Raw genomic sequence first — 11,457 nt, 5'->3', positions numbered from 1 at the left:
GTACTAAGCAGACACTGTACTAAGAGAGCGATCTAGGATGGGGAGCTAGGGCAGGAGCTGCCCACCTGCAATCAATCAATCAATCAATCGTATTTACTGAGCACTTACTATGTGCAGAGCACTGTACTAAGCGCTTGGGAAGCACAAATTGGCAACACATAGAGACAGTCCCTACCCAACAGTGGGCTCACAGTCTAAAAGGGGGAGACAGAGAACAGAACCAAACATACCAACAAAATAAAATAAATAGGATAGAAATGTACAAGTAAAATAAACAAATAAATAAATAAATAGAGTAATAAATATGTACAACCATAAATATGTACAACCATGTACACCTGCAAGGAGGGCACCAGTTGGCCTAACCAGACAGGAAGCCATCCCTGCCTCCCCACTTTTTTCATGGCATTTGTTAGGCGCTTACTGTGTGCCAGGCCCTGTACTAAGTACTGGGGTAGATGATTGATTGATATGTTTTTACGTGTATATTACTCTATTTATTTTACTTGTACATATTCTATTTGTTTTGTTTTGTTCTCTGTCTCCCCCTTCTAGACTGTGAGCCCACTGTCGGGTAGGGACCGTCTCTAGATGTTGCCAACTTGTCCTTCCCAAGCGCTTAGTACAGTGCTCTGCGCACAGTAAGCGCTCAATAAATACGATCGATTGATATGTTTTTACGTATATATTACTCCATTTATTTTACATGTACATATTCTATTTGTTTTGTTCTGTTCTCTGTCTCCCCCTTCTAGACTGTGAGCCCACTGTTGGGTAGGGACCGTCTCTCTATGTGGCCGACTTGTACTTCCCAAGCGCATAGTACAGTGCTCTGCACACAGTAAGCGCTCAATAAATACGATTGAATGAATGAATGAATGAATCCAAGCTAATCAGGTTGGACACAGTCCATGTCCCACATGGGGCTCACAGTCTTAATCCCCATTTTCCAGGTGAGGTCACTGAGGCACAGAGAAGTGAAGTGACTCGACCAAGGTCACACAGCAGACAAGTGGCGGAGCCAGGATTAGAATCCGGGTCTTTCTGGTACCCTGGCCTGTGCTCTATTCACTAGGCTATGCTGCTTCCCTACACCCCACTGGGACTCAGGGGGCCATGAAGGCGTCCCTGGAGAGAGCCTAGATCCGCATTTGTTCATCTATTACCATATTTACTCAGCATCTCCCAGGTGCCAAGCACTGTGCCAAGCCCTGGGGTGGATAAAGACTAATCAGATGGGACGCAGTCCCAGTACCACACAGGGTTCACAGACAAAGAGGGAGAGCAGGGATCTGATCCCCATTTGACAGTAGGGGAAACTGAGGAAATGCTGACTCGCTCTCTTTCCCTTCCTTGGGAAACAAGGCCTGATCAGGGGCCTAGCCGTTAGAAAAGTAGCTTCCATTATTTTTTTTAATGGTATTTGTTGAGTGCTCACTCTGTGCCAGGTACTACTACTACTAATAATAATAATGATGGCATTTATTAAGCGTTTACTATGTGCAAAGCACTATTCTAAGCACTGGGGAGGTTACAAGGTGATCAGGTTGTCCCACGGGGGGCTCACAGTCTTCATCCCCATTTTACAGATGAGGTAACTGAGGCCCAGAGAAGTGAAGTGACTTGCCCAAAGTCACACAGCTGACAATTGGCAGAGCTGGGATATGAACCCATCATCATCATCATCATCAATCGTATTTATTGAGTGCTTACTGTGTGCAGAGCACTGTACTAAGCGCTTGGGAAGTACAAATTGGCAACATCTAGAGACAGTCCCTACCCAACAGTGGGCTCGCAGTCTAAAAGGGGGAGACAGAGCCTGAAATCTTTCCACTGAGCCATGCTGCTTCTCTACTGTACTAAGCACTGGGGTAGATATAAGACAATCAGGTTGGACATTGTCCATGTCCCACAAGGGGCTCACTGTCTTAATCCTTATTATATAAATGAGGTAAACGAGACACAAAGAAGCTAAGTGACTTGCCCAAGGTCACCCAGCAGACAATTGGAGAGACTAGGATTCGAAACCAGATCCTCGGGCTCTTTCCATTAGGCCACCCTGGTTCCCACAAACTTCGACATAAACATTATCTTCAAGGGCAGTGCTAGGCATTCATTCATTCATTCATTCAATCGTATTTATTGAGCACTTACTGTGTGCAGAGCACTGTACTAAGCACTTGGGAAGTACAAATTGGCAACGTATAGAGACGGTCCCTACCCAACAATGGGCTCACAGTCTACCAGGCACCAGGGTTTCTCCACCGATATAGTTGGTCTGGGGTGCGAGGAGTCTGAAAGCTTCTCCTTCCTCATGCTCTCTAATATGCAAATAATAATAATAATAATAATAATAATAATAATAATAATAATGATGCTATTTGTTAAGCGCTTACTATGTTTCAAGCACTGCTCTATGTGCTGGGTTAGATCCAAGCTAATCAGGTAGGACACAGTCCCTGTCTCGCATGGGGCTCACAGTCAATCAATCAATCAATCAATCGTATTTATTGAGCGCTTACTGTGTGCAGAGCACTGTACTAAGCACTTGGGAAGTACAAGTTGGTAACATTTCGAGACAGTCCCTACCCAACAGTGGGCTCACAGCCTAGAAGGGGGAGACAGGGAACAAAACCAAGCCAAAACCAAAACCAGTCTCAATCCCCATTTTAAAGATGAGGGAACTGAGGCACCGAGAAGTTAAGTGACTTGCCCAAGGTCACACAGCAGACAAGGGTCAGAGCTGGGATTAGAACCCAGGTCCTTCTGACTCCCATGCTCTACCCACTAGGCCATGATGCTTCTTTTTGATGGGCCACATCTCTTGATGGGTGAATTTTAACCTGATTTTATTGTTGGTTGGGTATAGTCTTCCTCTTCCAGGTGCAGCTTGTTTAGTGGAGAGAGCGTAGGGGTGGGAGTCAGGAGACTCGGGTTCTAATTCCAGCCTAGTCCATAACCTGCTGTGTGACCTCAGGCAAATCACTACATCTCTCTGAGCCTACATTTCCTCTTCTGCAAAAGGGGGAAAAGAGCCTCCATCACCCCACCCTCTCTTGGACTGTGAGTCCTGGGTATGATAGGGACTGTATCCAATCTGATAACTCCGTTTTAGCCCATTGCTTAGCACAGAATAAGTGTTTAGGGAGCCACAAATGACTCCGGGAGACACTGGCGAGCCTCAGGAAGAGAAATGGAGGGTGAAAGCGAGAACTGGGAGAAGTCCCTAGAAACCTAGAGAACAGGAGAGAGGAAGGACTCGACAGGAAAGCAGCGTGGCCTAGTGGATAGAGCCCGGGCCTGGAGTCAGAAGGACCTGGGTTCTAATCCCGGCTCTTCCACGGTCTGCTGTGAGACCTAGGACAAGTCATTTGACTTCTCTGGACCTCGGTTACCTCATCTGTAAACTGAGGATTAATAATGATGATAAGACCTTGAGCTCCATGTGGGACCTGGACGGCGAATTTTGCATCTACCCCAGTGCTCAGTAATAATAATAATAATGATGGCATTTATTAAGCGCTTACTATGTGCAAAGCACTGTTCTAAGCGCTGGGGAGGTTACAAGGTGATCAGGCTGTCCCACGGGGGGCTCACAGTCTTAATCCCCGTTTGACAGATGAGGGAACTGAGGCCCAGAGAAGTGAAGTGACTTGCCCAAAGTCACACAGCTGACAAGTGGTGGAGCTGGGATTTGAACCCATGACCTCTGACTCCAAAGCCCTTGTTCTTTCCACTGAGGCACGCTGCTTCTCAGCAGCGTGTACAGTGCCTGGCACATGGTAAGGGCTTAACAAATACCATAAAAAAATGAAAAAGCCTCCAGAGAGTCTTGGGGGACAATCAGAGGCAGGAGAGAAAGACAGGGAACTTAGGTCCAAGCTGGGGAACTGGGGCTGGGGAGCCCCATGAGAATGAAAGGGGGGGAGTGGAAGGCCCCAAGAGCGGGCCAGAGCTTTGGGCAAACACCCCTCATCCAAGGGGAAAAGAAAAGAGTCCGATGGAGGAAAGCTCTCAGGGTTAGGCTGACTGCGAGTGGGTTCCACCCCTGCCACATAGGGCAGATCTGTTCAGAGCATGGGACAATGGGGCCTCCTATTCTGAGCGATTATTGGAGAGGGGGCAAGGTGGACCTGCCAGATGGGAGACCTACGGGGTCTGGACCCCATGAGTGATGAAGGGAAGGAGGTTGAGAAGGAGACTTCAATCAAGCTTCAACCCAGATTTTATTCACTCACGTTTTTCCCTTTGGTTCAAAGGCACACACTGGTCCTGGAGGGGGATGAAGACTGGCTTTAACATTCATTCAGTCATATTTATTGAGCGCTTACTATGTGCAGAGCACTGTACTAAGCGCTTGGGAAATAATAATAATAATAATGGTATTTGTTAAGCGCTTACTATGTGCAGAGCACTGTACTAAGCGCTTGGGAAATAATAATAATGGTATTTGTTAAGCGCTTACTATGTGCAAAGCACTGTCCTAAGAGCTGGGGGGGATACAGTGTGATCAAGTTGTCCCACGTGGGGCTCACAGTCTTAATCCCCATTTTTACAGATGAGGTAACTGAGGCTCAGAGAAGTTAAGTGACTTGCCCAAGGTCACACAGCAGACTTGTGGTGGAGCCGGGATTCAAACCCATGACCTCTGACTCCAAAGCCCGGGCTCTTTCCACTGAGCCACGCTGCTTCTCTAGGAAGGGAGAGTACAACACAACAATAAACAGCGACATTCCCTGCCCACAGCACACTTACAGTCTGGGAGGGGAGGAGACAGGCAGCAATAAAAATAAATAAAATTACACATATATACATAAGTGCTGTGGGGCGGGGGGGCGGGGAAAATAAAGGGAGCAAGTCAGGGTGACACAGAGGGTGTGGGGGAAGAGGAAGTGGGGGCCTTTGTCTGGGAAGGCCTCTTGGAGGAGGTGGGCCTTCAATAAGGCTTTAAAGTGGGGGAAGAGTAGTTGCCTGTAGGATTTGAGAAGGGGGGTTGTTCCACGCCAGAGGCAGGACACGGGCTAGAGGTCCAGTGCACAGAGGCAGGGGGATGGGCCCCAGCATCTTTTTTTAAAATCATAATAATAATAATTTTGGTATTTGTTAAGCACTTACTACGTGCTAAACAAACTCCCCCTCTCCCCCTCCCCCATCTCCACCCCCCATCTTACCTCCTCCCTTCCCCACAGCACCTGTATATATGTATATATGTTTGTACATATTTGTTACTCTATTTATTTATTTATTTTACTTGTACATATCTATTCTATTTATTTTATCTTGTTAGTATGTTTGGTTTTGTTCTCTGTCTCCCCCTTTTAGACTGTGAGCCCACTGTTGGGTAGGGACTGTCTCTCTATGTTGCCAACTTGTACTTCCCAAGCGCTTAGTACAGTGCTCTGCACACAGTAAGCACTCAATAAATACGATTGATGTTGATGTTGATGTGCAAAGCACTGTTCTAAGCGCTGGGGAGGATACAAGGTGATCAGGTTGTCCCATGCGGGGCTCACAATCTTAATCCCCATTTTACAGATGAGGTAACTGAGGCACAGAGAAGTGACACAACTGACAAGCGGTGGAGCCGGGATTTGAACCCAGGACCTCTGACTCCCAAGCCCGGGCTCTTTCCACTGAGCCACGCTGCTTCTCAAATACTTGTGAGCCCCAACTGGAACACGGACTGTGTCCAGCCCAGTTTGGTTGTAACCACCCTGGTGCTTAGTGCAGTGCCTGGCACGTAGTAAGCACTTAACAAAGATTACAGTTATTATTATTGTCGTTATTAGAGACGACTCAGTCTGTCCCACTTTGGAAAGGCTGGCTAGAGCTGACCCCAGAGCTGACCTGTACAAGATCTCCCAGAGTTACAGAACAAGGGGCAGGGAGGAGGAAGAGGAGGGGAGAGGGGAGATAGGAAAGGCGGGATGGGGATCACTGGGCCCCCGTTGAGAAGTCCAGCAGCCCACCACCGGGCACCCCATTAACAAGTCCTTGCCCTGGGTTGAGGGGCTGGAGGAATTGAGCCCCCCTAGAGAAGCGACATGACTCAGTGGATTGAGCACGGACCCTGCAGTCAGAAGGCCATGGGTTCTTATCCCGGCTCGGCTACTTGTCTGCTGTGTGACCTTAGGCAAGTCACTTCACTTCTCTGTGCCTCAGTTACTTCATCTGGAAAATGGGGATGGAGACTGTGAGCCCCTTGTGAGACAGGGACTGTGTCCAACCTGATTTGCTTGTATCCACCCCAGGGCCTAGCACATAGTAAGAGCTTAATAAATACTATGATTATTATTATTATTATTAGGCCCCCGGAGAGCAGGGGGCAGGGGACGTGCTAGCCGGAGTTGGGTCCTCCGAGTCGTTTCCCATCAGCTCACCGAGTTATGCAAAGTGCAGGTTTGTTATCCATTTACCGAAAGCCAAAAGTCTGTCCCCAAGGGACTTTTCATTACTGCTGCCGGGAGGGGCCGGGCCGGGCCGGGCCCCGCAGACGTAAACAAGGGTTATCTGGGGCCGCCGAGGGACCGACCGGCTTTAGTGTAAAAAGCTGAGGTTAGGAGTGAAAGCATGTGACTTCGACAGACCCAGGAACAGAAGAGCCTTTGTGTAAACCGAGCCTCTGGGCGACAGGGAGAAACGGAGACGGAGGCAGAGAGACGGAGGGAGAAAGAAGGAAGGGGAGAAGGGAAGAGAGAGGAGGGAGGGGGAGAGGAGGGGGAGAGGGAGAGAGAAGGGGGAGTGGGGGGAGTACGGGAGAGAGCAAGGGGGAAGGGGGGAGAAGGAGAAAGAGAAAAGGGAGGGGGAGAGAAGGGGAAGGGCAGGGGGAGGAGAAAGAGCGAGGAGAGGGATAGAGGAAGGGAAGGAGGGGGAGAAAGAGAGAGAAGAGAGGAAGGGAAGAGGGGGAGAAAGGGGGGGAGAAAAGAGGTGGTGGAGAGGGAGAAAAGAGGAGGGGAAGGGGAGAAAGGAGGGGAGGGGGAGAAAAGGGGGGGGAAAAAGAGGAGGGGGAAGGGGGAAAGAGAAAAGAGGAGGAGGAGGGAGGGGAGAAAGAGAAAAGAGGAGGGGCATGGAGGGGAGAAAAATAGAAAAGAGGGGGGCAGGGAGAGGAGAAAGAGAAAAGAGGAGGGAGAGGGAGGGGAAAAAGAAAATAGGAGGGGCAGGGAGGGGAGAAAAAGAAATGGGGGCAGGGAGGGGAGAAAGAGAAAAGAGGAGGGGGGAGGGAGGGGAGAAAGAGAGAAAGGAGGGGCATGGAGGGGAAAAAGAAAAGAGATGGGGGGGAAAGAAAAGAGGGGGGCAGGGGGAGGCGAAAGAGAGAAAAGAGGAGGGGGAGGGAGGGGAGAAAGAAGAGGGGCAGGGAAGGGAGAAAAAGAAAAGAGGGGGGCAGGGAGGGGAGAAAAAGAAAAGAGGGGGGGCAGGGAGGGGAGAAAAAGAAAAGAGGGGGGCAGGGAGGGGAGAAAGAAAAGAGGAGGGGCAGGAAAGGGAGAATGAAAAGAGGAGGGGCAGGGAGGGGAGAATTAAAAAAGAGGAGGGGCAGGGAGGGGGAGAAAGAGGGAGGGGGAGAGAAATAAAAGAAAGAGAGGGGGGAAGGAGAAAGGGGTGAGGGAATGCTGACATTTCAAAAGGGGAAAAACAAGAGCTGAGAATTTTCCGAGGGTGGAATCATCAATCAATCAATCCAGGTAGGGGTAATTAACCCTTTCAGCTGCAATTAGTGTCCCTTAGCGGGGATCAGGGGAGCAAACACTGGAGCTGACACAGGACGGCGAGGGCCAAGACTTTCCGGACTTTTTTTTAAGGTCCCATCCATTCAGGCCCAGCAGGAGCAGGTGCTGGGGAGCGGGGCGGCCACGGCTGGCACACGACCGCTGTCACTCTGTGGGTGCTGGCGGGAGGGGGCTCTTATAAAGCCGTTCTGAGTCGGGTGGGGAGGCCCTAAGTCCTAAGCAGTCCCCACCCCTGTCGGGTTAAGGGGGCGAACAGGCGAAGAGCTGAGCGCAGTCGGGCAAGGAGCTCTGGCTGGCTGGCAGAGAGATGCCACCCCTCCATCCAAGTGCCAGAGGGACTCAGTGGGCTTCTGCTGCGGCTGCTGCTGACTCAGCCCGCAGAGGTGCCCCAACCCCTCCAGTTGGCACTGAGCCCTCCCCTGGCCCGCCCAGACCAAAACCCAGCTTCCTGGCCAAGCCGCCCAGGACCTCGAGTGGGTGGGCAGCTGGGCCCCCTGCCCCTCCACTGCAGGTGGAGTGAAGCGAGTGGGTAGTGTGTGAGTGTGGAAGACAGAGAGGGAGAAGCCATCTCTGGACTGGACTCATCTTTTAGACTGTGAACCCACTTTTTAGACTGTGAGCCCACTGTTGGGTAGGGACTGTCTCTATATGTTGCCAACTTGTACTTCCCAAGCGCTTAGCACAGTGCTCTGCACACAGTAAGCGCTCAATAAATACGATTGATGGATTGATTGGAGTCCCCACTTTCCCTCCTGTTAGACTGTAAGTCTCAGGGATCGTGTCCACATACTCAACTATACCTACCTTCCCAGGCGCTCAGTATGAATTCTGCACCCAGTAAGCAGCGTGGCCGGATGGAAAGAGAACTGGCCTAGGAGTCAAAGCACCCAAGGCCTAATCCTGGCTCTGCCAAGTCCCTGCTCTGTGACCTTGGGCAAGTCATTTCACTTCTCCGGGCCTCCGTTTCCTTAACTAGGAAATGAGGACTTGGTACCTGTTCTCACTCTCACTTAGATTAGAAGCAGCGTTGAAAGAGCACGGGCTTAGGAGTTAGAGGTCATGGGCTCAAATCCCGGCTCTGCCACTTGTCAGCTGTGTGACTCTGGGCAAGTCACGTAACTTCTCTGTGCCTCAGTTACCTCATCTGTAAAATGGCAATTAAGATTGTGAGCCCCACATGGGACAACCTGATCACCTTGTATCCTCCCCAGTGCTTAGAACAGTGCTTTGCACATAGTAAGCGCTTAGCAAATACCAAAATTATTGTTATTATTATTAGATTGTGTGCCCCATGTGAGACAGGAATTGTGCTAGTCTGATTGTCTTGTATCTATTCCAGTGCTTGGTACATATTAAGTGCTCAGCAGCTCAGAGATGGGGGGGACCAGGCCCTTGCCACTGACTCTGATAGGAAGCCTCCCTGCAGGCTGCAGCATGGCCCTTCCTGTACAAAGCACAGTACTAAGCGCTTGGGAGAACACAAGTTAAACAAGACCCATCACCTGCCTTCAGAGAGCCTGTGCTCTAATAACTGGGGAGCCAGACAGACCCAGATGATTTACAAAGAGTAAGAGCCAGAGGGAGGACAACGTCACAACAGGAACAGGTAGTTCAAATGAAAAGCAGTGTGGCGTGATGGATAGAGCACTGGCCTGGCAATAAGAAGACCTGGGTCCTACTCCCGGCTCTGTCATTTGTCTGCTGTGTGACCCTGGGAAAGTCACTTAACTTCTCTGGGCCTCAGTTACGTTATCTATCAAATGGAGACCGTGAGCCCTACAAGGGACACGGACTATGTCCAACCTGATTATCTAATACAGGGCGTGGCACATAGAAAATGGTTAACAAATACCATTTTTAAAAAATGAAACAGGACGTGGCACTGTGCCCACCCCAGGCAGGCTCAGTTAGTTTTCCTGGAGAGTGGGTATACAAAGAGCTGTCACTCCAACAATCATGTTGGCTGAGGGCATACCATGTGCCAAGCCCTGTTTTAAGTGCTTGGGAGAGTACAATAGACTTAATCGAAGTGGTCCCTGCTCTTGAGGAGATTACAATCTAATAATAATAATTGTGGTATGGGAGAGTACAATAGACTTAATCGAAGTGGTCCCTGCTCTTGAGGAGATTACAATGTAATAATAATAATTGTGGTATTCGACAAGCACTTACTCTGTGCCAGAAACTGTGTTAAGCACTGGGGTAGTAGAGCCAAGATAATACAAGATAGTCGGCCTTTAAGTTGGAAGATGGCATTCTCAGTGCCCCCTCCACTCATGCATATGTGGGACGGGCAGCCCTCCCACCCCGGACCCAGAGCAGCATTGGCCTTGGTGACCTTTTCACTTTGCCCTCTGATCTCCTCCAGAAGAGCACAGGGTACAGCCCAAATCTTCCAAGTGTTTCTGAGGACACACAAGGGTACAGAGAGAGCAGGTGCCAGGGTGAAAGTTTGGCACCCGAGGTCAGGGCTGGGGACTACTGCTGCTGGCTGTCCAGGGGGTGATTCCAGGATTTCTTCATTACAATTCACCCTGCCCCTCGCGTTCTCTTTCCAATAGGCCATTCCTCCTCACAAGAACCCTCCTCATTCCCTCCTCTTGCAGGAATAATAATAATAACGTGTGGCATTCGTTAAGCACTTACTATGTGCCAAGCACTGTAATAAGTGCCAGGGAAGCTACAAGATAATCAGATCCTACATGGAGCTCACAGTCTAAGTAGAAAGGGAGAACAGGTATTGAATCTTCATTTTTTAGATGAGGGAACTGAGGCACAGAGAAGTGACTTGTCCAAAGTCACCCAGCAGGTAAGGGGCAGAGCCGGGATTAGAACCCAGGTCTTCTGACTCCCAGGGTCCAAGGTGCCAAAATGCAGAGTGCTGGAGGGGACAGGCAACATTCAGAGAATTGGGCCTGGGTCATAGGCCAGTCACTTAAATACTCTGTGCCTCAATTCCCTCATCTGTAAAATGGGGATTAAGACTGTGAGCCCCTTGTGGGACATTGCCTCTGTCCAATCTGATTAGCTTGTGTCTACCCCAGTGCTTAGTACTGTGTTTGGCAACTAGTAAGCACTTAATACCTTTTTTTCTTTTTTTAAAAAAAGGGAGATTGGACTCAGTGGTCTGGCTGGCCAACTCATCTTCCTTAGTGGCTTTTTGCCCCAAAACGCTTCCCACTTCACAGAGGGGTAAACTGAGGTCTAGAAGAACTCTCCCACAGCAGACAAGGGCCTGGCTGATTCAGGAATCCCTGACCTGGATTTAAAAAAAAAGCGAGGAGGGGATGGCTCTTGGCTTTAAACTCTTTTATTAAAAACTGTACCAAGTGTTGGGGAAAAAGCATTCCATCCCTCCTTCTATTTACAAGCCAATAGACTGTACATACATAGAAATGTCCCTGCGCCCCCCGCCCCCCACTCCACTGCCATCTCGGGGGTGAGGAAGCAGGGCGGGGAACCAATGCTACATGCTCACTGTGGGTCTCAGTTCTCAACAGGGAGGTGGGTGGGTTTGGGGCCCCTCCAGGAACAACCCAATCTGGGGTGACATGAGGTGCCAAAAAAGGCCTATTCCATTGGGGTGAGGGGGGTTTAGGTTTATCCCGCTGGGAAGAGGGAGAAACATCCAAGGTGGGGAGGAGGAGGCGAGCACCGGCAAGAGAAGCCCCCCCAACTCTCCACCACTTCTGGATGTGGGCTTCACCTCGTGTGCAAGGAGCGGGCATCTGGG

The sequence above is a fragment of the Tachyglossus aculeatus genome, assembly GCF_015852505.1.
Source record: "Tachyglossus aculeatus isolate mTacAcu1 chromosome 12 unlocalized genomic scaffold, mTacAcu1.pri SUPER_6_unloc_1, whole genome shotgun sequence".
NCBI lineage: Eukaryota > Metazoa > Chordata > Mammalia > Monotremata > Tachyglossidae > Tachyglossus > Tachyglossus aculeatus.
The sequence above is the reverse complement of the archived record's forward strand: the minus strand, read 5'-3'. Positions refer to the sequence as shown.